Here is a 27729-nt window from a genome sequence, read left to right on the forward strand (position 1 = left end):
CAGTGTTGCCGAGCGGTTGCGATTTCGCAGGAGGAGGGAGGGCGCGCTGTGGGGACTTGGTGCCCGCGTGGGGGTCACCCCCTATCTAGGCGGCCCATTCAGCTGGCAGAAACTTGGGGCCCACCAGACTCCACCTTGCAGCGCCCTCGTAGCCAGCGGGATTGAAGTGCTGGCGGCGCCCGCGGGGTTCCCGGCCAGGCGCCGGGTCCAGCGTCACTCGCAGTCAGGACTCGCCGCTCATTGATTCGTGTGTGTGGCAGCATTAACACAGTCAAGACCGCCGGTCAGTCAAAGTTAAATTGATTCTTTGCCCCAAACGCCGCTCATTAAATGGCACACGCTCAACATGTTAATTTTTGAAACGTAATTTCAACCCTCGGATTTCGTTCTCAGCGCTGCCTCGTGCCCACGGCGGAGCGCAGGAGCCGGCGCGGACCAGGGCAGGGGCGCAGGGCGCTCTCTGGGCCTTCGTGGAGCTGGCAGGAGCGGCACTGGCCGCGGGAAAACGGGAAATGCAGCGCGTCTGACTCTCTCCCTGAAATGGAGAGGCTCGACCTCCCTCTCCCTCCCCCAAAAGTGCGACCCAGAGAGAAACAGAGTCTCGGTCCGCTGGGCGGCGGCCAATCTACAACGCCGGGGAGGAGGAGGGGAGGAGTGAACCTGCAGAGAAGAAAATGACAAATGGACCCCGCGCGCGAGTACGCCTGCGGCGGCCGCCCCAGCTACCCACCTGTTCTCCGCGGCCCACGGAAGCTGCGGGGACACCCTGCCCTCCTTTACCGAGAGCCGCGGGACACACCGCGCCCGCTCCTCCGGCCGCTCCGGGCCTCCTCCCCAGCTCCCGCACCCGGAAGCCCCGCGCAAGTTCAGGACACACTTACAGTTAGTTCCTCCTCCAGCTCCCGCGGCCCCCGGAGCGGGTCCGGCGCGGCCGCGCCCCCAGCCCAGGCTCCCCGGGACCCGCCGGCCCGCTCTGTGCGGGGAGCGCGCCGCGGCCCTGGGACCCCAGCCGGGTCGGCTCCCGGCGGCGCCTGCACCGCAGACGCGGCGCCGGCGCCACGCGCACCCTCACACGCGCACCCTCACACGCGCACCCTCACACGCGCATCCCCGCTCGCACACTCGCTGCACACGCACATGCTCCCCTCTCGCGCCGCGCGCACACCCTCCCAGACACACACGCTGCAGGCGAGAGAGACAAGAAAATGAAATTTATTATCGATAGAAAAGACTTTAAAGACAATTTCAAGTTATTGTTTCTCTCTGGGAAAAGGGGGAATCCCTCCACATAATGAAGCGCCTTTTGTGTGGCGCCGAACAATACCAAACAAGTATTCTAATAAATAGCCACTTTTTTGTTCCTCCTCGACAGTGAATAGAATGGAGCAGTTGGTTCTGGAGCAGCTGCGACGCCGTTTTGAGCTGGGAGGTGGAGCCGCGTCTCAGCGCCCGCGCTCCCCGCGCCGCCCCAGCCCCTTACCCCTCGCCGCGCCCCCCCCCACCCCCCGCCCCAGTCGCCCTCCTTCTCTTCCCTCAAGCCGCCCAGCCGCCGCCCGCGCGCTCCCCACTTTTCCTGGCCCCTGGTCCCTCATCACCCCACCCCCATCCCCACCCTCACCCACGACCCGGCCTGGCCTCAGATATTCGGGCTCAATACAACTGCAGTGACCTGAAGGCGGCCCCCCCGCCACCCCCGCCTCCTGCACCTCCACCCCATAAAAAACTGTTACTTCTACCAACACACAGGCTACCGATGGGCGCCTCCAACAGCTCTTCGGGTCCTTTCCCAACCTCGGGATGGGAGGACGTCAGTCGCCCCACCCGCAGTCCGGAGTCCCAGCGGTGCCTCCGTCGTTTCCTGGGGTTATCAGCCTTACCCCGTCCCCCCCCCCCCCCCCCCCCCCCGCTTCACACACACACCCCCGCCTCCGCCAGTCCTCACTTTAGGCTCCCTCCTCTCGGGGATGTATAGCTTCAGCTTTGTTCTCCCGCTCAGAGGACAGACAATTTGGCCTAGCGCGTCCCCCCGCTCCCCACGCCCAACCTCTGCTTCGCGGTTTTAAGCACTCCCCCCCCCCCCCCCCGCCCTCCCTTGCCTTTGCGCCTAACGGCAGCTGCTGAACGAAAGACGGTGTCTAACTGAAGATTAGTATTGTGGACACAAAGCTACAGGTAAAAAGTCGCCCTGGCCAGGCGGCCTCAGGTTCCCCGGGCGCACGGTTGGGTTGGTGGGGAGCCCTGCTGTGCTGTGCCGCCACCCCGCCTCCGGGCGCGGACCCTCCCTGCGCCCTGACTGTCTGTGCAGGCAAGCCCCGGGCGCTCCCTCGAAGGACAGTGCTGCCCTCTCCGCCCGGCCCGCCGGCCAGCGGGCAGAGGAGAGCATCTATAGCGAAGAGACGGCAGCCAGGCAGCCGGTGCTGGCTCTCTCTCTCCTCTCACTTTCCTCTGTCTCTGTCTCTTCAATTGTGTCAAGTTGTCAGCACTTCGTACTTAACGCTAGCACCCTCTGATCCTCTCCGAAGGTGTATCAAAAGCAACTGTCTTTCTAAAATTGATGACCCAGTGTCTTACCCAGAGGACTTACGTCCCCCTCCCACCAGAAAGAAAGATATTCACCAACATGAACAAAGTAAAGAAGTGCAAGTGCGGTAGAAGTGCTTGTCGGGCCCTGGGTGTTTCAGGGTGTAGGGTGTGTACTCATGGATGCATCTTACACAGACGGCAGCGCGGTTGCTTTCATTGCTGGCAGCTGCACTTTTCTGGAGGCCCTTGTCTGTCTGGCTCTAATTGTGGCGACAAAAGACCAGCATGACTTTTACTCAATGGACCTTAATCCAGAGAAACACTGTCATTTGCAAATTATTTCTCAATCGGACTAAGTATTTAGGAGTGCAAAGAGAGGAGGGAGTGTTTTGGAAATCGGCAAAGAACTCCGATGTCAACCAGCAGCTCACTTCCCCCAAAGTGTAACCTTAGAATGCCAAGGAAAGCAGGTACGTTCCCATTACGCGGGAATTATTTTGTTTTGAAAGCTACCTTTGAGAAACCGTATTCCCATGGAGGTTAAGGTAATTCAGTTCTGTCACATAAGATGCTGGTGACAACGGGAAGAGAGACTTTGGTCCTTGACATTTTAAAAAACAACGGGTTTGTGCAGGAATCCTGTGATGGCAAACCGGAGGTACGTTGGCGTTGGACCGGTTCCAGCAGGCATCGGAAAGCTTTTCCCTTTTGTATGGAAAATGGAAACCTTTTGGAATCCAGATTTAAAACTCTGACTTACATTTTACATGTTAAATCACTGAAAGATTGGGTACAACACTGCCGAAAGCTTCAAAACCTGCAAATATTTGAATGGTTCTTGTAAGCGGAGCAGCTGCCAGTCAGCTGGCTTTGACAGGCTGCCACAATTTTGTCACTTAATAGTGGGTGTTAGGCTAAGTGCAAAACACTCTGGCAAACAGATGTCAAACTCACATCTCGTATCAGTGGGGGTTGTGAAGTGGAATTTCAACCCACATCTAGGTCGGGCGCACAGGAGCACAGGTGTACAGCGGCCCAGCGCCGGGCGCTGGGAAGCGACCTTGGACTTCCGTAGAAGCCAGGACGCGCCCCTCTCCGGCCCTCGCAGAGGAGGAGTGGGGGGTGGGGGTGGGGATGCGCAGTGCAGGCCTGGAGGGAGGACCTTTGTCAGCGCCCCTCTCTCTACCTCCCCCCACTCCCTCCTCCCTTCGACCCCCTTCCCTCCCCGACTGTGGCAGTTTTGCAGGTCCTGGCGCCAGCAGGCGGACTGAGAGCAGAATCCCGACTTCCCTTCTCTGGTTTCGCTTTGGGCGCTCCTCACAGGCCTCTGCCCAGCGAATTCGGCCCCTGGCAGCAAACCTTTCCCGGGGCATCGGTAGTGACACTGGTGGCAGCAACCGGTGAAAAGACCCCCTGTCACAGGTATCACAGAAGAGCCAGCCGGCCCAGTCAAGGTCAGCCACGCCGGATCTCAGGGATGCCCAGATCTCAGCGATGCCCAGAGACACCAGCAGAGCGCAGAGGGCATCAGCCACTTTATTCCCATGGGCCTGGCTGATGTGGGGAGTCTCGGTTGGAACTGGGTTTTCCTTTTAGTTGTTGTTGTTGGTGGTGGTGGTGGGGGGATGGGGCCAAAAGACGCTCTGAGAAGCGGAGCCTGTAGGCTCGCAAAACATCTCCTTTGTTCGGCTCCCCAGAGATGGGACTGGGACTCCCCTCTCCCTCTTCCTCTCCCTCTGCCTCTCCCTCTGCCTCTCCCTCTGCCTCTCCCTCTCCCTCTTCCTCTCCCTCTCCCAAGCAGGCTCTCCTCCTCAAAGGTCTGAATTGCCCCTTTAATCCAAGGGGCCCTAACTCCTAAAGAAATGCGCCCCCATTGGGGTAGCTCAAAGGAACCCTTTGTATTTCTGGTCCCGGAGCACTAGGAATACTTGGTGCGGTTGTGGGCACAGTGTCCTGTACATGCTGTTCTCCCTGAAAATCAGTGCAAATATTCACCTCTACTCACTCAGAGCCATAGTCCTCCTTGGAATGTCTCCCCAGATTTTGACCTCTTGGTGATGCCTAACTCGTACACAAAAAGCAACTACTGACAGGACCACACCCATAACCTAATGTTATAAGGTAATGCCTGTGTCACAACAGGTTATTAATTGTTGCTATATTTTTTTATAATATGAACATCATTTGACTTACTGCTTCACCCACATTTCTCCTTTCCTTTGTATAACCATCCTGCCAATGCCTCATTTTTAGAACTTATTCTTGAAGCTGGAAGGTCAAAATAGGAACTTCTGATTATACTACAAAATGCGATGAAAGGCAAATGCATCAGGATGAAGATTAAAATAAAATTCTCAGGCCTTTCTCTTGAAGAAGGAAAGCTATGCATATTTCCTCATGACAGGCATTTAGAAAACGACTAAGAATCTTGAGGCTACTATCTAATTTATAAAACATTGAGATCAAAACACTAATTTTAATTTGCTTTACTCTAAGATCAGCCTGAGACCTATTCTTATTTTCCATGAATGCATACACACGGAAAAGTGCTTGAAATAAGACCTTAAGTTGTTTCTCATATTCTCATTGATGAAATAGAATCAAAATGCAATTTATGCCTCTCCCTCCAAACCCTTTTAAAACACACAGAGCAAATATTCTACCCAGGTGGAACTTTTAGGATAACCAAAGCTTCTCTGAGTCCATCGATTTAAATTATGTTTTAATGGAAAACCAGGTGTGTTAAGTTTTTAAAATTAGTTTTTACAGGAATATAGAGTTAATTATAAATGTACAAAAATGAAAATGTGAGCATTTTCACTTTCTGACTAGAGTTCATTCTTTTCACATGTAAAAGTATCTGACCTACCTGGGAAAATGATAGTAAGTAAAAATAGCTCACATTGGAACCATTGCAATGTCTAGGCCCTGTCCCAGACCAGCTGACAAAAACTCTTGAAAACGTATGTTTTCAAAAAGGGCCCAAAGTGATTCTGATTAGAATTTAGAGTTGAAAATCCCTGGCTTAGAACAGTACTTCTAAGAAATTACTTGAAAAAGCTGAAGAACCCACATTGTATTGTAATTATAAGTTGTTTTCCAATTTTATGAAAGAATTAGAATCTAAAAACATGTACTACAGCCCATGTGGATGTGGCTGTGTAATTCCAACATGCTGACATGGAATATGTGTGCACGCATGTTCCCATTTATGCCTGATGTGCCATGATTGAGCATCTCACAATTATGCAACAGACCCCTGGTTGATCCTCTGAAGTTCACATGCTTGCTGGAAAGATGGGTGTGGTGGGGGAGGGTAAAGTGAGTGGACAGGCATCACCTCCAGCAGGCAGCCCTGCCTCAGCACTCTGGATATCTGACTTTGAGCAGTAAAGTAGCATGGGGCAAGAAGCAGGTCCTTATTAAGAAGAATTATAAGATATAAAGGGTTTGCATTTTTTGAGGGAAGAGCAAGTTACACTTGCTAAATGTAACAGATGTGCAATAAATATGTGATGAAAGAACTACACAGCTTCTGTGTGAAATTGTGTGGTGCAGCTGGTACCCATCAGAAGGAGTTCAGACTGAAAAAGGTTCAAGGAGGGGACAGAACCCTGGGAAAGGGGTTTGAAGGCTGGAGATGGTTCAGGTAGAAGGTGGGAGAAAGGAAGGCTTCATTCAGAAGGATGGCAGCATCATGACGGGTGGGATTCTAGGAGGTGAGACAACTTTCTTTTTTAAAATTAATTAATTAATTAATTTTATTTTTTAAAAAATATATTTTTTGTTGATTTCAGAGAGGAAGGGAGAGTGAGAGAGAGATAGAAACATCAATGATGAGAGAGAATTATTGATTGGTTGCCTCCTGCACACCCCCTACTGGGGATTGAGCCGGCAACCTGGGCATAAGCCCTGACCGGGAATCATGACCTCCTGGTTCATAGGTTGACTCTCAACTACTGAGCCAGGCCAGCTGAGCCTAAAATCATTGTTAACAGTGATTTTGACACTATTAGAATTCACCCTCTGGAAACATATCTTTTAAATGTAACTCCTACCTACCCATTTTTAGTTAAAGTTAATAATTTCATTTTCATGGTAGTATTTATCTTTGCCATTTATCCAGGGGTTACATTGAACTAACTGGTGAGTGACAAAATAATGAATTTTGCTGATTTGTTGAATTTCCAAATTCATGTTTAACTGGACATAAGCTTCCCTGTCCCATTCTTTCCCAATAGTCAACTCTCACAGTTAACCTGATGCAATCAGAACTGAATCCACAAGTTGTTGAATAAGAAGACAATGGGAATATAAAATATTTTCTGAATCAGAGCTGAGAAGGCCTATATTTTATTTTGTTCCAGTCCTTTAAAATAGAAGCCCAGTTATAATTATTGGAACACTTCAAAAAAGGATTAAATATTGTTAGGGGAGAACTTGAATAATTGTCATTAAAAGGAGGAGTATGCTGATCTATCTATCTATATATACCTATCTATTTGTACACACACACACACACACACACACACACACACACACGAATAAAGAACTTTCTCGCTATGAATAAATATGCAAACATATGAATAAAGGAAATTCAAAGTCATTAATTAATTCACAATCTAAAATTTCTTTTGAGGATAATATAACTTCGTAAAGTTTCTAATACTTAAAGTCTATGCCTGCTTCATACTAGTAAGTGATGTGCACATGAGCAGTCTAGAGAAGACTTTTTAGCCTCTGTGTATTGGTGCTCGAAGATGGAAAGGAAGTCACAGCTTTGTGGGTGGCAGCTCTCAGTAAGAGTGGTGGGACCATCGTAGGCATGGAGATGTTTGTTTAACAATGAAGTGATTTTGACATGGGCAGTAACTCAAGCCTGCCTCTGCTGGAGCCTGGCTTTGTTCTGCTATTTGGTCCTGTGCAAACTTGAACAAGTTAGTTAACTTTTCCAATCCTGTTTCCTAATCAGCAGAGTATAGGTACTAATTCCTACATTATAGGGTTGTTGTGACAACTAAATTATGTAATCAATGTAAAAGTGCCTGAGCCCTAGCTCTCAAAAAAAAAAAAAAAATCACCATATTATTTAAAGTCCTTTCATTTGGTCTTCTTGGCAGACCTACTCACCTGGATTTCCCTGGCAAAGAGGGAGGGTGGATAAAGTGAAATCAGGCCACGCAACATCTTACTTCTCCAGGGAAAACTGCACCAGTCTGACCAATGCAGCCCAGTCTAGGCGTGTCCCTTGTCTCCAGGGCAGAGGTGTTTGTTTTTAGGAAGCTGGGACTCTGTTTATGGGGACATTTCAGTGTTTTCATTTGAAAACCGTAGATGAACTCTCTTTTCTCAGGAGGTTTTTAACACCTACAGTCTATTATAACACTTTGGTACTCTGTCACATGCTGTCTTGTAATCAAATTGTCATTTTTAAAAAAACAGTGACCAAATCTCCAAGTCTTATTACTTCCACTGAGAAAAGTGTATTTATTGACTTGACTTAAAACTTAGCATACTCAGGGAAACAGGTTTCATAAAGTATAGGCTTTGAAGATCTTACTCCTTCTGTGTTTGGGAGTTTTTTTTGTTTCTGAAATTCATTCATTCATTTCCCAAATATTTACTGGTCACCTACAATGTGTCAAGCACCGTCTTGGCCCTAAAGATGGGAGGGTGAATTGAAGCAGGCTGGGTCATGTCCTCGGGGGGTGTGCAATCCTCCTGCAGAGAGCTGGTTTGCACTAGGATTTGGGGAGACTCTGCTCATTTTTCTGGAAGAGCCCCTCTCAGTCTTTCTCTGAATTTCCTCCCTTTCATCTGGTATTCACTTCTTAAAGTTTTTCTTTTTGCTTTTGTTTTAGTTTTTGTTTCTGCTGATGAATTTCTTTTCCTCTTTCCTTTTTTGGACTTCTTGGAAGAAAAGTTGATAGGACTTTTCTCTGGTTTTGCATCTATATCAGCGGTTCTCAACCTGTGGGTTGTGACCCCTTTGGTGGTCAAACGACCCTTTCACAGGGGTCGCCTAAGACTCATCCTGCATATCAGATATTTACATTATGATTCATAACAGTAGCAACATTACAGTTATGAAGTAGCAACGAAAATAATTTTATGGTTGGGTCACAACATGAGGAACTGTATTTAAAGGGCCAGAAGGTTGAGAACCACTGATCTATATGATGCCAAAGCCTCTGAACATTTCAGTCTAAATCTCCATTCAATTGTTGCTTGTCAGCTCAATGCAGTTAAATGGCTATGATGTGGAGCAATTACTCCACCTCTTGGAGACCTCAGTTTTCTAAGCTTAAATGTAAGGCAGCAAGACTCAAGAGTGTTTGAATCTCTGTTCTAGAGCTAATGCTTTATGATTCTAGAATGAAATAATGGACTATTTTTGTCATGGTTTAGACTTCTAGGGCTTAATTTCTTGATCTGAGAAGTGGGTTCAAAATGTACTAGCCTCACAGGACCATTGAGTGTTCAAGAAGGAATTCACAATCTTCTAAAGATGTCAACTGCTTATTATTCCAGAGAATTTCCAGTATGGTGGGCAGATGAGGAGGGAGCAGTAACAGCCCTCTTCCTGCTATTTGAATCTTGCAGCTCTGGCAGAGGACTGAGTATTAGAAACTCAAAGAGTGATTTCATAAAGAAAAAAGTGTAGTTTATACCAAAATGGAATAAACCCCCTTTTGAGTAACAACAATCTGCATAAATGCTTTAAGAAAGCCTATAATTATGATAAAAATGTTGCTCAAAGTTAAAATTATGAAGCAATCAAGATTTATAAACAGTCTCTCATCGACTTTTAATCATTCTTTCTTTTTTATATACAAACTGTACACAATATATGGTTGCAATATATCATACCATACATTTTATTTTCAGTAATTTAGCTGAGTAAAATATATGTGAGGTGACATTGAGAAACTTGGTTATATATGCACATGATTATGGGCACACAGCAGCCTACAGTGCACACATGTGCTTGTGCGTGCTTGCGTGTGTGCGCACACACACACACACATACACACTGAGATAGTTATGCATCTTTTTGGCTAGTATCATACACAAAAAGAGGCATGCTTTGCTATATCAGAATAACTTTACAATTTTAATTAGCAGAGCTCCTTTTGCACCTGTTTGAAAAAGTATGACATACATATAAGTATTCATTCCTTTTTGCTGAAAAGAATATATTTTAATCTCCAGATGACTATGGCAAAAATTGACCAGATTGACCAATATTTGTTTATATTGGGAAAAATTATCTAGTTTGAGTGGATGGAAATAACATGCAATTTGGTACCATGTGAAGGCTGATCTAAACACATGAGTTTATAGATGCTGTGTTTGAAACTTTCTCTATAATGATTTAAAAATGTTGAATCTTAAATTGAAGAGTGAACCATAGGATAATCTTGATAGTAATAGACATTTATTCATCACTCATCAAAAAGTCATTCTCCCCAATTCTAAATTAAGATACTCTGTTATATTTTAAACACGTAACACCTATCTTTATGTCACAGATCCAAAGAAGATTCTGGAAATATTTCCAATAATTGTATACGAGTGATTTTCCTGTGAGCCATCCTTATCCCCTTTGACTATTCTTTAAAAAAATTTTTTTTATTGATGTCAGAGAGTAAGGGAGAGGAAAAGAGAGATAGAAACATCAACCAATAAGAGAGAATCATTGATCTGCCTCCTCCTGCATGCCCCACACTGGGGATCCAGCCTGCAACTCTGACATGTGCCCTGACCAGGAATTGAATCATGACCTCCAGGTTCACAGGTTGACGCTTGACCACTGAGCCATGCCATCTGGGCTCTCCTTTGACTATTCTAAATCCCTAATATCGACTTCACCTTTGTTTTAACAATTACCCCCTAGAGTACTAGCCTGATCCACTTAATTCTAGTTTTTTCACTCAGGTGGTCCTAGCTACAGCAAACTAAACCTGTTAGGGTGCAAGGAACTAATATAAAAATGTAAAAGGACTTTTTAGGCAGGATTTCACCATCTGAAGGTTGGAAAGAGAAGGATTAACTATGGAGGATTTATCATCTCAATAAATACTGACCTACAGCACATTGCTTCTTCTAAGGTAACATCCTCAGCCAGTCTTTATGCTCTCTAAAAGGTATATTTGTTCTTGCTCTCTTGGAAGACTCAGCCATGACAGATGTATTATTATTACCCAGAAGGATTTTGTTAACCTACACTTAACATTTCTGAAGCTGATCTTGCTCTAATATTTCAGTGGTGCTCCGTTTCTCTGAATATATAATCTCGTGTAGTTAGCAAGGCCCCTGCCTACCTTTGTGGTGTCATCTTGGATTGCTGTCCCAGACACCAGTGTCCAGTCCCAGGAAACTTCTGTTCCTGCCATGGAGGCCTCCTCTTACAATCTTTTCTTGGTTCTCTTGTGCTTTTAAAACATCTTTTATACACCTTTCAAATTGTTGTCTGGCCTACCCATCACTCAAGTTACTTGTTTAAAGAGTCATTCTCCCCCCATGTAAATGAAGGCACTCTGTTATATTTTAAATACATAATAGCTTTCACAGTTTTAACTACAGATTTATTTTTATAGTTATTTGTTCAATATCCATTTTTCCTCCATAAATTGTAAACTTCATGAGGGAAAAATTCATGTTATTTGTTCAACACTGTAATTCTAATGTCTAGCACATTATAGACACTCAATATTTGTTAGATAGGCAAGTATAAATATGTATAAAATGGACAGACTGGTATTGGATTGTCCTCCAGGAGACAAATAACTGTAAAATCTGACAAAATATATGAGCATGTGTTTTCCTGCAGCAGACAACAGTCATAAGAAGCTAATGATCTTAGACAATAGGAATCTCATTAGATGAGCCCCATACCCCGGCTGTCTGCCTGGGGGCAATTTTCTGGCCATGATGCAGAGGGCTGGACCCCAAGGAGAGCATGGTGGTCTTTCCTAGTTGAGAAAGCAGAAATCAGAGTTCTGGGTACACAAAACAGCTGGAATCTGTGGGGTAGAACTGCAGAAAGGTTAGAGCCATGTAAGCAGAGGACTCCAGAAGTCTTTGTGGGGGGTACCCTGTCAGTGTGAGGCCGAAGGCCTGGCTGTCCCTGCACAAGGCTTATCAGATAGAAGCTGGTAGGAGATTGAGAGTTCAACCAGAAACTAGAAGGTGAGAAGTACAGATACTGTCATAGTTCTACCCTGTCAGGTGGCAGAGATCCTGTTAAAACCACTTTAACACCTGAGGCATCCAGATGAGACACCAGTAAGAGTTAGGATCAGATGCTTTGCAAGATTTGCTCTAGACAAGCCCTAACAAAACCTAATTCTAAGCCCTGTAAAGATCCACAAGGGCAATAAAATTAGGTTGAAGGTTAAGTCTGGCCAAGTTAAAGGAGCTTGGTAAGCACTTTGGACTTATACAGATGTGCACTAACAAAGCATGAAAAACACAGAGGAAAAATATTGAAGAAAAATAAACAGAGCCTCAGAGACCTTATGGACAATATCAAATGGCCTAACATACATGTAATTGGAGGCCAGAAAGAGAAGCAAGTGATATTGATACCTGCCAGATACCTGCCTAATTTTATGAAAAACATGACTTAACAGAGCCCAGTAGCTCATCAAACTCCAAGCAAGATAAATAGAAAAACAACCACACCTAGGCACTTTATAGTCAAACTGCTAAAAAAACAATGCAAATGGGAAAATCTTGAAATTAGCTGGAGGAACAAAGATACAGGATATAAGCTGATTCCCCATGAATACAATAGAGACCAGAAAACAAAGGAAAATATCTTTAAAATGATGAAAGAAAAAAATCTACAAAACTATCATCCACAGTAATGTCATATGAAGCAAAATTATCTTTCAAAAAAACTGAAAGAGACATTTTTGTGTCAGTGAAAGCTGATTATATTTACAGACAACAAACCTGCACTACAAAAAATGATAAAATATACCTTTTAGGATGAAAGGACATGGTACCAGGTGGAAACTAACATCTACATAAAGAAATGAACAGCAAAAGACACATGGAGTAAGACTATATTTTCTTCTCATAACTTACTTAAAAGATAATCAAGTGTTTAAAAAGTAAGTCTGGCCCTGGCTGGTGTGGCTCAGTTGGTTGATCATCATCCCATGCCTGGAGAGGTCACTGGTTCGGTTCCCAGTCAGGGCATATACCCAGGGTTTTGGTCTCCATCCCTAGTAGGGGGTGTGCCAGAGGCAGTCAATTGATGTTTCTCTCATAGATGTTTCTGTTTCTCTTTGCCTCTCATTTCTTCTCTCTCTCAAATCAATAAAAACATATATATATATATATATATATATATATATACACTCTAGAGGCCCAGTGCACAAAAATTTGTGCACTTGGGAGGGTCCCTCAGCCCGGCCTGTGCCCTCTCGAAGTCTGGGACCCCTCGGAGAATGACCACCTGCTGGCTTAGGCCCGTTCCCCGGGGGATTGGGCCTAAGCTGGCAGTCAGATATCCCTCTGGCAGCCTGGGAGCCCTTGGGGGATGGCCACTTGCCAGCAGGGAGCAGGCCTAAGCTGCAGTTGGACATCCTTAGCACTACTGAGGAGGTGGAAGAGGCTCCCACCACTACCACTGTACTGGCAACCGTCAGCCTGGCTTGTGGCTGAGCAGAGCTCCCCCTGTGGGAGCGCACTGACCACCAGGGGGCAGTTCCTGCATTGAGCGTCTGCCCCCAGGTGGTCAGTGTATGTCATAGTGACCAGTCATTCCCAGTGGTTCTGCTGTTAGGGTCAATTTGCATATTACCCTTTTATTATATAGGATAGAGGCCTGGTGCATGGGTGGGGACCAGCTGGTTTGCCCTGAAGGGTGTCCCAGATCAGGGTGGGGGTCCTGCTGGGATGCCTGGCCAGCCTAGGTGAGGGGCTAAGGGCTGTTTGCAGGCTGGCCACAGCCCCTTCAGGGTGGGGGTCCCCGCTGGGGTGCCTGGCCAGCCTGTGTGAGGGGCTGATGGCTGTTTGCAGGCTAACCACAGCCCCTTCAGGGTAAGTGTCCTGCTGGGGTGCCTGGCCAGCCTGGGTGAGGGGCTGAGGGCCGTTTTCAGGCTGGCCACACCCCTTTCAGGGTGGGGGGTCCTGCTGGGGTGCCTGGCCAGTCTGGGTGAGGGGCTGATGGCTGTTTGTAGGTGGGCCAAGCCCCCCAGTGGGGACCCTCACTCCATGAGGGTGTGGCCATCCTGGGTGAGGGGCTGATGGCTGTTTGCAGGATGGCCACAGCCCCCAGCCACCCAAGCTCCCAGTAGAGGCTGGCTGGAAGCAGGTATCTGGGATTTATTTATCTTCTATAATTGAAACTTTGTTGCCTTGAGCAGAGGCCACAACCAGCCAGGGCAGACGGGAAGCTTGGCTTCCTCCATCACTGGGGCAACCAAGCCTCCTGCTTGCTCCAGCTTCGTGGCTGCCGGCCGCCATCTTGGTTGGGTTAATTTGCATATAGTCGCTCTGATTGGCTGGTGGGCATGGCTTGGGGCGTAGTGGAGGTGCGGTCAATTTGCATGTTTCTCTTTTATTAGATTTTACACACACACACACACACACACACACACACACACACTAGAGGCCTGGTGCATGGATTCGTGCATCAGTGGGGTCCCTTGACCTGGCCTGTGCCCTCTTGCAATCTGGGACCCCTTGGAGGATGTTGAACTGTCAGTTTCAGCCTGATCCCCGCAGATCAGGCTGAAGGATGCCACCAGTGCACAAATCCATGCACCAGGTCTCTAGTATGCATATAAGATCTTTGGTTAATCTCTTCCGCCCTCCCCCCTACCCCCTTCCCTCTGAGATTCATCAGTCTGTTCCACATTTCCATGCCTATGCGTTGAGTGTCTGCCCCCTGGTGGTCAGTGTGCGTCATAGCTACCGGTTGAATGGTTGCTTAGGCATATATATATATATATGTGTGTGTGTGTGTATATATATATATATTTTTTTTTTAAAGTAAGTATGCATCCTAGCCAGTTTGGCACAGTGGATAGAGTATCGGCCCATAGACTAAAGGGTCCCTGGTTTAATTCCAGTCTAGGGTAGGTACCTGCTTGGGCCTGTGGGAGGCAACCAATTGATGTGTCTCCTTCACATAAATGTTTCTGTCTCTCAGTCTCTCCCCCTCCCTTATACTCTCTCTAAAAATCAATGGAAAAATATCTTCAGGTGAGGGTTAACTAAAATAAAATAAATAAAATAAAATAAAATAAAATAAAGCAAAATAAAATAAGTAAGTCTGCAACTTTAGAATCTATAATAATAAAAGGGTAGTATGCTAATTAGACCAGATGTCCTTCTGGACATCCTTCCAGATGAAGCCAGGGCCAGAAGGAAGCCACCTGGGTCCCAGGTGCCTGCAGTGGCTGGAGGGAAGCTGGTGCCAGCAGCCAGGTGAAGGAAGGCCTACCCTTCCATGAATTTTCATGCATTGGGCCTCTAGTTAGTATATAATTAATACATTTTTATGGAGATTGAACCCATATCCTTGGCTCTACTAATTCCAACAATTCAATTTTTAATTACACACAAAGCAAAAATGAAAGAGAGAAAAGAAAACAATACAATGTTGAGAATGATGGTTGATCACAAAGTGAATTAGAAGTATGGGGAGTTAGTGGGTTTTCAGAATATTTTGCCAACAGTAAGTTTTAAACCCAATCTTATCAAATTTCTTAAAGATGAAATATGTATTATCCTCCAGTCAGAAACTAGGCTATGTTGATAAATTTTTTTTTTTAATTCTACCACCATTGGATTATTAGCTTGTTTTTCTACATGTTTCTTGATCTCCTCAAGAATTCTTGTTTCATTAAAGACCAGGGACAGAAATGCTGAGTGAGAAATCTGGCCCATTTTTACAAGCTAAAATTTATTTGCAATATAAGTTGAGTATTATCTTTCATATTGTTGCTCAAGAGCATTTGGAATCATTTCTCCTCATAAGAGGTCCATGGGGAGACGTTAGGACTGAATAGTTACTTGACTGTGGATCTCAGTATAATGATAACATTAAGAGGAAGTTTTGTGGGGAGAGGATAAAAAAAGTAATAGCCAAACATCCAGTACAAGACTTGTTATTTTGTTTTCTTTCTTTCTCTCTTTCTCTCTCTCTCTCATTGGATATTGGCCATGCATTTTTTCCCCCCTGTAATAGTAGTGGATAATCTTCTATTTTGGGTTATGAGTCCTCTATTTTAAATGAAATACAATCTGGAATAAAAAAAAGCATGCTGTATCACATTGAACTTAGTACTTGGAAAGAAGAAATACTTTCATTCATTAGGATAAATAGAGTATTGCTATGAGGACATCTTATTTTTCAGAATTATATATATATTTTAAAAATATGTTTTTATTGATTTCAGAGAGGGAGAGAGAACTAGAAACATCAATGATGAGAGAGAATCATTGATCTGCTGCCTCCTGCATGCTCCCTTCTAGGGATCGAGCCCGAAACCCTGGCATGTACCCGGACCAAGAATCGAACCATGACTTCTTGATTCATGGGTTGAAGCTTAACCACTGAGCAAAACTAGCTGGACTCTAGTTTATATTTTTTCTCTACTTTTTTTTTTTTTGCACCTTGACATAAAAAACACATTTTTGCTTTACTGTCTGTACAGGCTTGAAGGTACAACACACACACACACACACACACACACACACACACACACACAGAGACACACACACACACACACACACGCACGCACACACAGCTCTCTCCCCCTCTCCTGATGAAATATACACTTACCAAGGTCTTTTTTCTTTGAGTTTGTTTATCCTCTACCCTTCTTCCAGCCCTTCATAGGATGCTATCTCAAAAACTGCTAAAGTCCTGCCTATCAATAAAAAAATTTAAAAAATGCCAGCTTGATAGTCATTTGCAGTGGTAGAAAATAATATTAAAAGAGTAGTGCTAAGCTAAAAGTCTTTTCTAACTTATGTAGACAAATTGATGTATGTTTAAACATAATCACAATGTCACTAAACATGTTTTATGGGTACAATTATTGGATTTTCCTTACACCTCCTCTCTGTTATTCAAGGACTACCTTTCTCAATTTTGTGCCTTGAAATGAAATACCATGACCGGCAGCATGAGCATCATCTGAAAGCCTGCCTGAGGATCTGCATTTTAAAAGGGTCCCAGGAAGTGGCCCTCTGCAGCATGGGTTTTGGATTTGCCCATTAGATGATTACTAGAATAGTTCCAGAGAAAAACAATGTGTACATGTTTGAGGTAGCCTCATGCAATCAATTCCAAAACAGAAGTTAATAAGAATTATAAATTATTGTTTTTAATACTGTCCTGGAACTTGTGTTTATACTCAGTGTTTTACTCAAAACAATTAATTGTGTTATATTTAAAAATAATAATAAAAATGAATTATCATGTTCCTTTAAGACAGTGGTTTTCAACCTTCCTAATGCCGCGACCCTTTAACACAGTTCCGCATGTTGTGGTGACCCCCAATTTCATTGTTACAAATTGAATATAATTAAAGCATAGTGATTAATCACAAAAACAATATGTAATTATATATGTGTGTTCCGATGGTCTTAGGCGACCCCTGTGAAAGGGTCGTTCAACCTCCAAAGGGGTCACGACCCACAGGTTGAGAACCGCTGCTTTAAGACAACTCACAAGTTATTCTGAAGTTAGATTACTGTAAGTCTTATTTTAGCATCTAAGTACTTAATTATTTCATGTTTCGTTACTTATTTTCACCCCATGCTGCTTTGTTCTTGTTAAAATATAAACTAGTTTCAATGATTTGAAAAATGTAGACTCGCTTTCAACCCATATACTTCCTAAAATAAATGTACATTTGCGTTATAACTCCTCCATCATTTAGACACGGAGAGAGAATGAAGGAGAATTAAAGTAAATATCCATGAAATGCCATTATGGGTTGGGAAGCAGAGAACTGGGGGTTATAGCTAAAGACTAGGGACAATCAGCCTCTAAATTAATTTTACCTCTCTTCTTTGTGGATTTCTTAAGCCATTATTTACAAGCTGTCAAATTTTATGGTTGAAGTAATTTGTATAAAATATGCAGTGAAAGCATATTTTATCCATTGATTTCTTGACTGTTCATGGTTGCCACTCATCTCCCAAAGAACTCTTTTCTGCTTGCACAAAACATAGATTAAAATATCAGTTTTCAGTCCTGTCTCTAATGCAGAGATAAAGAGAATGGGCAATGAAGTTAGCCAGGCCTGGGTTTAAATCATAGCTTTGCACGTTACTAATTGTGTATAATTTGGTCAAGTTATCCCATGTCTCTGGCCCACATTTTCTTCATTTTAAAACGTGGATAATAATAGTATAGAATTTGAGATCGTTTCAGTGAGCACTAAATGAGTTAATACATGGAAAGCTCTATCACTTGGAAATTTTTAAAAGGACTTTAAGAGGATTTTTTTGATGACAATTTTTATAAGTACAGCTTTATCTATACTTGAGGTTTTTTATTAAAAATTGAGGGAACTGCCACTTCGAGTAACAGCAGATTAGATAATTTGCTATAGCTCTTCCACAAAGGATAACCCCCAAATCTAGGCAAAATGTAATATAAATAAAATCAGTTTTTTTAAGGCATGAAAGAATGAATGAGATAGTGAGAAATCTGGGAGAAGACCAGAACCCACAGACAGGCCCTGGCATACAGGGTCTCTTTGGGATCTTATAGGCATTGACTGAATGGAAAGAGATGCATGAAACCCGAACTGTGCTTTCAGTGGCCTCACACAACCAAGGGGAAAAAGTTCAAATTTGAGGCCCATCAAATTGGAGACTTGGATAAAATTACCCCCACTATGGGCTGGCATTCCTGAAGGGCTTCACCACAGGAGTAAGGACAGTTCTGCAGCCCTCAAGAAAACCTCAAGACTTGAACTTGGCTTGAGGTGGTCCCAGACTGCTACTTCCCCCCGTGAGCTACAGAAGCAAATAAAAATATTCCCTAAAGAAGGCAACATCATCTTAGGCCTAAAAGAATTTTATCACATACTTAAGAAAGTAATGTGTCCAGTGCACAAAGATAACCAGATACGAGGTGATAACTCACCGTGAGTGAGAATGAGCAGAAACAAGAGACCAAATCAGAAGTATACAAACGGCAGATACTAAAATTATTAGATGTGGTATGTATGGTAACACTGTATTGTAAGAGATAAAAACCAGGCTTTAAAAAATGGATAGGGAATTTAAAAAAAGCGAAATAGAATTTTTAAAAAAATTCATGACAAAAAAGATGCAATAACTCAATTAAGAACTCACTGCGTAGATTAAAGACTAAATTAGACATAGCTTAAGAGTGAATTAGTGAACCGAGAGATAGTTTAGAAGTATATCCAAAAATCACCATGGATAGACAGAAAATGAGAAATACAGAGTAAAGGGGAAAGGCCCAGAGCATACAGTGTAAAAGTTTAATATCTCTTTAATCAGAGCCCTAGAAAGAGAGGAATGAGAGGGTGAAGACAAAACAGTTGAAAAGATAATGGCTGATAGTTTTCCACAACTAACAAATGACACCCAACCACAGATTCAAGAAACCAATATATTCCAAGCAAGATAAATAAAAGGAAACCCATAGCTAAGCACATCATAGCGAAACTGCAGAAAAACCAAAGACAGACAAAACCAAAAAACAGCCAGTGAAAGAAGACAGACTCTCTTCAAAGGACCATCACTTGTGTTGACCTACATTCTCACAATCACAGTAGATGAGTAGATGCAAAAAGGTAGTGAAATAGTGCTTTCAGTCAGGGCTGGACCTAGAGTGACAGGGATGAGGCACTTGCTCCAGCACACAATTCATAATTATCAGAATAAATAATAGCTCTTTTTTAAAAAATATTTTTACTGATTTCAGAGAGGAAGGGAGAGGGAGAGAGAGATAGAAACATCAATGATGAGAGAGAATCACTGATTGCCTGCTTCCTGCATGCTTTCCAATGGAGACCAAGCCTGCAACCCGAGCATGTGCTCTTGACTGGAATCGAACCCAAGACCCTTCAGTCTGCAGGCCAACACTCTATCCACTGAGCCAAACCAGCTAGGGCTAAATAATAGTCCTTTGGCTGGACCGAGGGAGCCTATAGATTTGGCCTTCACCAGCAATGTCAATAGTAATGGGCACTTCTGGAGTGTTCAGGCAATAATATGGTTAATCAAATTTGAAAACCCAATTAGCTTAGGAAATTTTTTTATTAGCCTTAACAAAATTTTAAGTGTTATAACAATATTTCATAAAATTGGAGGATTAGAAAAAAGAAACTCGAATCTTCATTTCACCACTCTAAATGATCATCTTTATATGCTCCCTTCTAATCTTTGTTCACAAACCACGTACATGGTTTTACATGATTGTCAGAACAGAAATCATTACCCGTGTGTTCATAGCAATCTGGGAGATTGCTTCTGGGATAGCTTCTCCCCCTCCCTCCCCTTGCTGGGAGGACTAAGGTAGGGCAGTGTATCATGTCCTGGGGAGGCCCTAACAAAGTACAACAAACTGGATGGCTTAGAACAATAGACATTTATTCTCTCATAGTTCTGGAGGCCAGAGGTGCAAAATCAAGGTGTTAACAGTATTGAGCCCTCTCTGACTCTAGGCAGAATCTTTTCCTTGCCTCTTCCAGCTTCTGGTGGTAGCTGGCAATTCTTGGCATCCTTGGCTTGCAGCTGCATCCCTACTGCCCAGGTCTCCAATGACACATGGTGTTCTCTCTGTGTCTGCCTTTGTATCTTGTCCTTTTCTAATAAGGACACCAAGACACATGGGATCAAGGCCCTTTCTACTCCAGTGTGACCTCATCTCCACCAATTATAGCATCAAAGGCCCCATTTCCAAATAAGGTCACATTCTGAGGTATTGGGGGTTAGACTTCAACATGCCTTTTTTTAGTGGAACACGATTCAACCAATAACAGGCAAAACCATAAAAAGCAGCAGTGACGGAGACAGGGAGGTGATAGCACTGGTGTGGCAGGCCACGGGGACAGGATACCTGGCCCTTGGTCTTCTTCTCTGACCTTCCTTTATAAACTTCAAGTGTGACCACTTGGGAAGTCTTTCTCTACTCACTTAAAACCTCTTGTTGAACTAGAGAATTGGTCAACTTCTCAGGAAATAAAAAAGTGTGCTGATTTCACATATTTTTGTCCAATCCCATTGTTTTTCCAACAGCAAGTATTTCCTCCTCTGGCATCAGCCTAAATCAACCACATCATTTTGTGTTAATATTCTCAGGACCCAGTTGGACTTTGGTTGGGATTCAACACATACTCAGTTGAATCCCACACACTTTTCTGAGAACCAACTGGGTAAATCAGTAGTTTAACTCGTCTTAATAAGACAGTGATTCGTTCCTTCTTAAAAGGTCAAAGGTATTAACACAGCAAAAGATAAAATGTCTTTCCAACAAATAGTTGTGCATTTTAGCCAAAGGAAGTATGCTGTATGTTTCCATGCACATTCTATAGGTTTTTTTTTTTTTGAGATTTACATTTCCTTTTGCAGGCAAAAGTGAGCACTTGTCAATTACCCACTGAGGGGGTGCTGTGATAGAGAGATTATTTCTCAATAAGCACCTGAATAAAAACCACTTATGCAAAATGCCATTTCTGATGCATGTGTACAAAGCAGGTAGCGTGCTTGGCAAGGAGCACTCACTGGAGGCAGCGTCTCCCCTATTCTCATGCTCTTAGCCTTCTGCTTAGCGGGATTAGGTTTGCATCAGGATAATTTCAGTTGCATATCAAAGTCATTTAGGTGCAATAGATGAAGTTTCTTTCCAGGGAGCATTAAGCCTTTGGAATTAATGAACCTAGCCAACATTCTGGAAGACAAACCAGAGGTGAGGGATCCAAGCCTAAAAAGTACCCTGTTTCAGGTTCCAAAATCAGAGTTCATGGTGCAGTGGCAAAAGCTGGTAACTTTCTTTCTCAGCGTCCCAATGCTGTGTTGGCCCAAGGATTACCTTGTAGGTGTGGCGCATTTCCTCTTTTTAAAATGAAATCTGAATAAAAGTTAGTGCTAGCTTGAAATCATTTTGGAGAGAGTAATAGAACTCCTGGTTTTCAGCAAAGCTTTTTAATAGATATTATTATTATTCAATAATTATTCAACAGAAGTATTAAAGGCCCTGTACATGTTAGACACTGAGTATATTCATACAATGGTATACAGCCAAAAGTTGGAATGAACTGCTACTATGCTCATCCACATGAATGAATTTTTTTTTTTTTATTTAAAAATATATTTTATTGATTTTTTACAGAGAGGAAGGGAGAGGGATAGAGAGTTAGAAACATCGATGGGAGAGAAACATTGATCAGCTGCCTCCTGCACATCCCCTACTGGGGATGTGCCCGCAACCAAGGTACATGACCTTGGCCGTAATCGAACCTGGGACCTTTCAGTCCGAAGGCCGACGCTCTATCCACTGAGCCAAACCGGTTAGGGCATGAATGAATTTCTTAAGTATCATTTTTTTTTTTTTTTAGCAAAACAAGCCAATACAAAATAATACATACTGCAGGTCCCACTTTCATTTTTTAATTTTAATTTTTAAAATGTATCTTTATTGAGAGTATTACAGATGCCCCCCCCTTTTTTCCCCTATTGACCTCCTCCACCCTGTCCCGCCCCAGGCCTTCACCACCCTACTGTCTGTGTTCATGGGCAATGCATATATGCATACAAATTCTTTGGTTAATCTCTTCCTGCCCCACCCCTTCTCCCCTTCAGGCAAACTAGTCCATGGCATCTGTATCAGGCTAGCTGGGGGCAGTGGAGTTTGGAGGACTTCTGGGATGAGGGTAATGCTCTGGTTCTTAGACTGGGTGCTGGATATCTGGGGGTTTTACTTTGTGAAAATCCATCAAACCTTACCCTGTTACTCTGGCCCATTTCTGCATGTATCTTAGACTTCAATAAAAGAACTCCTTATAAAACTATGGAGGGTATTGAAGCAGTGACATGACCAGGTGCAAGTATTATAAAGAGTTTCTTGTGCTGTGAAAAATAGATTAGAGGAAGACACAGAGAGCGCAGAGAAACCAGCGAGGGGCTACTGCATTTGTCCCAGTGAGAGATAGGGTGACTCGGCCTAGGGTGGTGACAGTTGAGACAAAGAGGATAGATAGGCTGAAATGTAATTAGGGGAAGAAATGCCAGGGCCTCCTGGGGGACTGGCTGAGGGCAGGAAGAGAAAGGAGTCTCAGGCTGGTGAACAGTAGTGACGTTCACTGAGAGGAGAAAAATTGGAAGTGGAATTGATTTACTCTTTCATTATTTCACACCTAAAGTCTCCTAGAGTCAAAAGCAAATAATAGCATGTGTATCTCAGACAAGGCGAGGCTGTGATACATGCAGGTTAGCACTTTTTAACTTTATTTAGCATTTCTTCCCGAAGGTATTCAAATCCATATTTACTTGCATTGTTTTAGCAGGGATACAAGTGCAGTGGGGAATTATCAGCTCTACTTTGTAGTTGAAGAAGCACAGGACTGAGTAGTGACTAGGGCAAGGTCACAGGCTCCAGTTCCCAGCTCATGGTCCAGTGGTGATCATGGAATAAGAGGGGATCCTTCTCCAAGATGTGAGAATCAGGGAATCAAAGGTTCCCACACATTTTTAGATTAAAAAAAAAAAAAGCACACACATGCCAAAAATACCTTTGGCAGCTCCGTTCCACATTGTAACCGTTTTATGATTACAGGGTGCACCAAAACAAAATCATGGTTATGTCTTGGCACCAGCAGGAGTTAATTTCCTGTGTTAAGTACGATTACAGTTTTGCACCGTTGTCCACAGTGGAGAAAATAGGGTCTGTGGCACCAAGCATTAGGAAAATGATTTACTGTTCGCTTCACATGTTGATGCTCAGATCCATCTTATACAGTTTTATTACTCTGTGTCTTTTCCATGTCCAGGTCCATGAGGAATCTTGCCAGATGGTAGGATGGTTTATTGAAATATTTTTATGAATCTGCTCATTTTTGTTACCCTAATATAGTATTTAAAAATTACTATTTTTTCTTTCTGCATTCAATAACCTCAATATATTCCCCCAAATTGGAGACAGAAAATAATGTTAGGTAATCCAGGGCTCAGGCCTATGCTTTCAGATGAATTTTCTGTGGTGGTGGCAATGTCCTTACCTGATTGTCAATTGCTGTAGCCACTAAACACATGTGGCCATTGAGCACTTGGCACGTGGCAAATGCAACTGAGCTACTAAGTTTCAATTTTATTCAACTTAAATTTAAAGAGCCACATAGAGCTGTCATGTTGGTCTTCACAGGTGCAGATACACCGAGGCTAGTATGATTCATCATCACCTTCCCCCATCCCTGTTAACTATCCTTTAATCCAATCACAACAGAAGTCCTTAGCAGAGAAAAAATATATTTTACATTCCCTCCAAAGCAATACTTGAGACACTTCTAATAATCATAATTCTGATGAAGGAAAAATATGCATTTGTGGTAGTGAGGAGCAATACTTTACAATGGAAATAAGTAGAAAATGGATTTAAGTGATTGGCTTAGGACCTAGGACCGTGGTCGGCAAACTGTGGCTCGTGAGCCACAAGCGTCTCTTTGGCCCCTTGAGTGTGGCTCTTCCTAAGCCTTAGGAGTACCCTAATTAAGTTAATAACAATGTACCTACCTATATAGTTTAAGTTTTAAAAATTTGGCTCTCAAAAGAAATTTCAATCGTTGTACTGTTGATATTTGGCTCTGTTGACTAATGAGTTTGCCGACCACTGATCTAGGAGATTTAATTGATAGTTATAAGAGAAAACGAACTCAATTTTTCATTAATTTAGCACATATTTATTAAGAGCTGTCTGCTAATCAGTCATCTAGGTTCTAGAGATAGAGCTATGAACCAATTGAAGTTTCACCCTCCAGGAGGCTGCACTCTAGTTGGTGAAACAGACAGTAAATGAACAGATATGAGCATCAGATGCTGATGTTAAATGGTGATCCATGCTTTGGAGGCCAATAAAGCAAAGTTAAGGGGAGAGGAAAGGGGAGAGGAAATATGGTGAGTCAGGAAAGATAACATCTGAGCAGAGCTGTCCAGGCAGACTAAGCATCATGAACGGAAGCAGAGGGTGGGAGAAAACTTGGAGTATTCAAGAAACCCCAAGGAACCCGTTTTCTGGAGCAGATGAGAGAAGGGGAAAATGGTCAGGCCAGTGAGGTGAGGTGGAGGGGGCTATCTCAGAGAACTCTTTGAAAGCTTTTGCTCAAATTTTGAGTGAGTTGGAAGGCAATGGGAGGATTCTGAGCAGGTAAGTGATGAGACTATGGTAAATTTTCAAAGATCATGCTAGCTGCTGGGTAGAGGGTAGACTATGGGGGCCAGGTGGAAGCAGGGGGTCCAAGAGGAGGCCACCATCCAGCAGGAGTCCCCATCCAGCAGATCACTGTGTGTGACCCAGTGGGGACAGTGTAGGTGGGTAGCAGTGGAAATGCTGAGATGGGCAAAGGTTGCTATGCATTTGCTGATGGGCTGGGTATGAGCTGTGAGAGAAGAAATTCAAGGACACCCAGATTTTGGACTGAGAAACACCCCAAATTGGCTGAGAAAATCTGGAACTCACTGAGATTGCTTTCAGCTACACGGTGGACTGGAAGATTGAGATAAAACAGGGTTCAGTCATAGAAAAATAAAGATTAGCTTTTGCATTTTCATGGTTTGTGATTTTATGACTACCGTGCCCTGCACAGATAAAGACTGTGCCCCCCTCTTCTAAGGACAATGTCATGTCAGGTTAGGGCTAATCTAATGACCTCAGTTCATTTGATCACCTCTGTAAATATTTTTCTCCAAATAAGGTCACATTTTGGGATAGAGGGAGTTATTAATTCTGAGGTGACATGATTCAACCTATATCACCCCTTTTAAAAAGTTGCTGAAGTGTGTACTGGATATTGGGCAGAGCCCAGGATGCCCTGGGGGTTTCTCTAGTCCCTTTCCTGATCTCGAACTCTCATTTGCCCAAGTTAAGAGAACCCTCCTCCTGTGTCTGCAGTGGTACACATGGTGGAGTTCATTTCCGAGGCAAGAGAGGCAGGGTGACCACCAGGACACCCACCTTTGGGATGTCCATCACTATGCGCTGGGCTGGCTTTCAGCAAGGATGCTGGGAGCCTCAACACGCCAGCAGTAGGTCTCTACCACTTGGAATTGGGTGACCTGGGGCAAGTTACTTCTTAGCTTTAATTTTCTCAACTGAATAAACAATCCTCTTCTTGTGAGAGTTGGCACAGGTTCTCATACATACTACGCATCAATAAGTAGCACACATTCTGTTATTGTTTTAATAGAAGTAAGTCTGTCCTCCAAGAGTAAATGCGGAGATTAAAGTGATGTTTGATGAGGATGAGCCTGGCATCACTGATCTGATAGTAACTAGATTTTTGGCCATGGGAAACTCTGGTTTTCAGGACTTTTGTCCATGGAATAAGGCACTTGGACAAGACCAGAGGAGCTGTAAGTTCTGCTTTAGACACTCTGTGCCTTAGAGAGAAGGACCCTGGGGACAACTTGGTCAGAGAACACGGGAGCATGTCAACTTTAGGTCCCTTGGGACAAGTGAGGACCATCTGGACATGAAGGAGATGGGAGATGTAATGGAAAAGGTGAGTCCCAAATGTGAAGACTTTGAAATGGGTCAGGATGGGGAATCCGCATGTCTAAAGTTTGATAAGGACTAGTTCACAGTTCTGATTGTGGTGCCAGCAGCAGGTTCTTCTCCCTCTATGTGAGCAGGGCTCTCCACAAAACTCAGGTGCCGATATATAGGTAAACACAGGCATAGTTTAATGCTGCCTCTGTTCTCCTTGGAACCCAAGGGGGAGGAAAGTGCTGGACCCCTAATTAAAATGAGGTAGTGCCCCTGCTTTCTGTCTCTCCAGGCAGTTTCCCCAAGGGTGGATGGTGTCATTTTGAGAGCCTGTGGGGGTCCCCAGGAAACCAAATCTCCCTCCACAGGAGGACACTTTCATTAGTGGGAGTTGTAGGACCACAGTGGCATCATGGGCCTGTCTTGTGGCCTTGGGCTGTCTGGCAGATGACCACAGATGGACCTGCTTTATCACCAGTAACCACCAGAGACCAGGAGTCAAGGTAAAAACAACCAACTCACCAATTCCCCAAAATATATACAGCTGAAAGGCAGTCACTGCTTAGATTTCAAATACAACATTAAGGCCGGGTCTAAAAGAGCTCTACCCAGCTACACTCAGATTTCTATGGAAGGTCACCAGACTCTTTACAGAGGTTGATTAAAAAAAAAAAAAAAAGCAAAAAATATTGCTCAGAGCCTCAGGCCCCACAAGGAAATTGTCCAAGGGAACTCCTTGAAGTCAATTGGATAAATTAATGAGTTTGGGTTTGGGTTTTTGGGGCTTGGAGAAAGCCCTACTGCAGTGAGGGGTCAGATTTTGTTCCAGAGGCTACTCTCAAGCAGAAATCTTAATTTGTGATGCCAAATTCTGTTTGTGCATATGCATGTGGGATTCCCATGGACTTTAGAGAGAAAGCAGGCATGAGGTAGGGGCAGAGATTAGTACGTTCTCTGCACCAACTTGGTTTCCTTTGGGCAGGCAACATTGAATGTTGCCGGGAGCTGGTCCATCCTTGCTGTTTCAAGGGACCTGGCATATATGGCATACTGTTCTTAATATGTTTGCTCACCTTCTTGGCATTATGTGTTTTAACCAAGGTCACCTCTCCGAGAAAGGTGGTTTTCCCAGGTAGGGATTTTCCCCTGAAGTTAGGGAGGGGATAAAACTCCTTAACTAAGTGCCAGGCAGGTAGTTAATCACTTTAACTACAAACAATCATGCTTGAGCTACATAATCTTTACTCCCTGGAACGGAGATAAGAAACGCCCTAACCTTTATAATAGAAATTGACAGGACTAAAATCCGCTGGTATAAATATAGATGTAACAAGACAATAAACATCAGATCCTCATCAGAACCTCATCAGATCCTAACCAGAACCTAGCCAGAGAACATGGCAAAAGATCCTGGACAGAACCTGGCTACAGAACTTCACTGGAGAACCTAGACAGAACATGGCAAAAGAACCTGGATAGAACCTGGCTAAAGA

General features: G+C 43.7%; 1 long non-coding RNA gene across 2 annotated transcripts in view; it reads right to left on the reverse strand.

Annotated features, from left to right (window-relative positions):
• The window catches only part of LOC139004931 (uncharacterized), a 119111-nt gene that overhangs the window by 50587 nt on the left and 40795 nt on the right, over window positions 1-27729 (reverse strand). The window contains exon 1 of one of the 2 annotated variants that reach the window (XR_011470627.1): window positions 882-1055. The exons of the other annotated variant lie outside the window; for it this stretch is intronic. This is a non-coding gene — a long non-coding RNA (uncharacterized lncRNA). Of the gene's footprint in view, window positions 1-881; window positions 1056-27729 lie in introns of those variants that run through there. 2 annotated transcript variants of the gene reach the window in all.

The sequence above is a fragment of the Myotis yumanensis genome, unplaced genomic scaffold (assembly GCF_028538775.1).
Source record: "Myotis yumanensis isolate MYYU_CA2020_CCGP unplaced genomic scaffold, mMyoYum1.0.hap1 SCAF_3, whole genome shotgun sequence".
NCBI lineage: Eukaryota > Metazoa > Chordata > Mammalia > Chiroptera > Vespertilionidae > Myotis > Myotis yumanensis.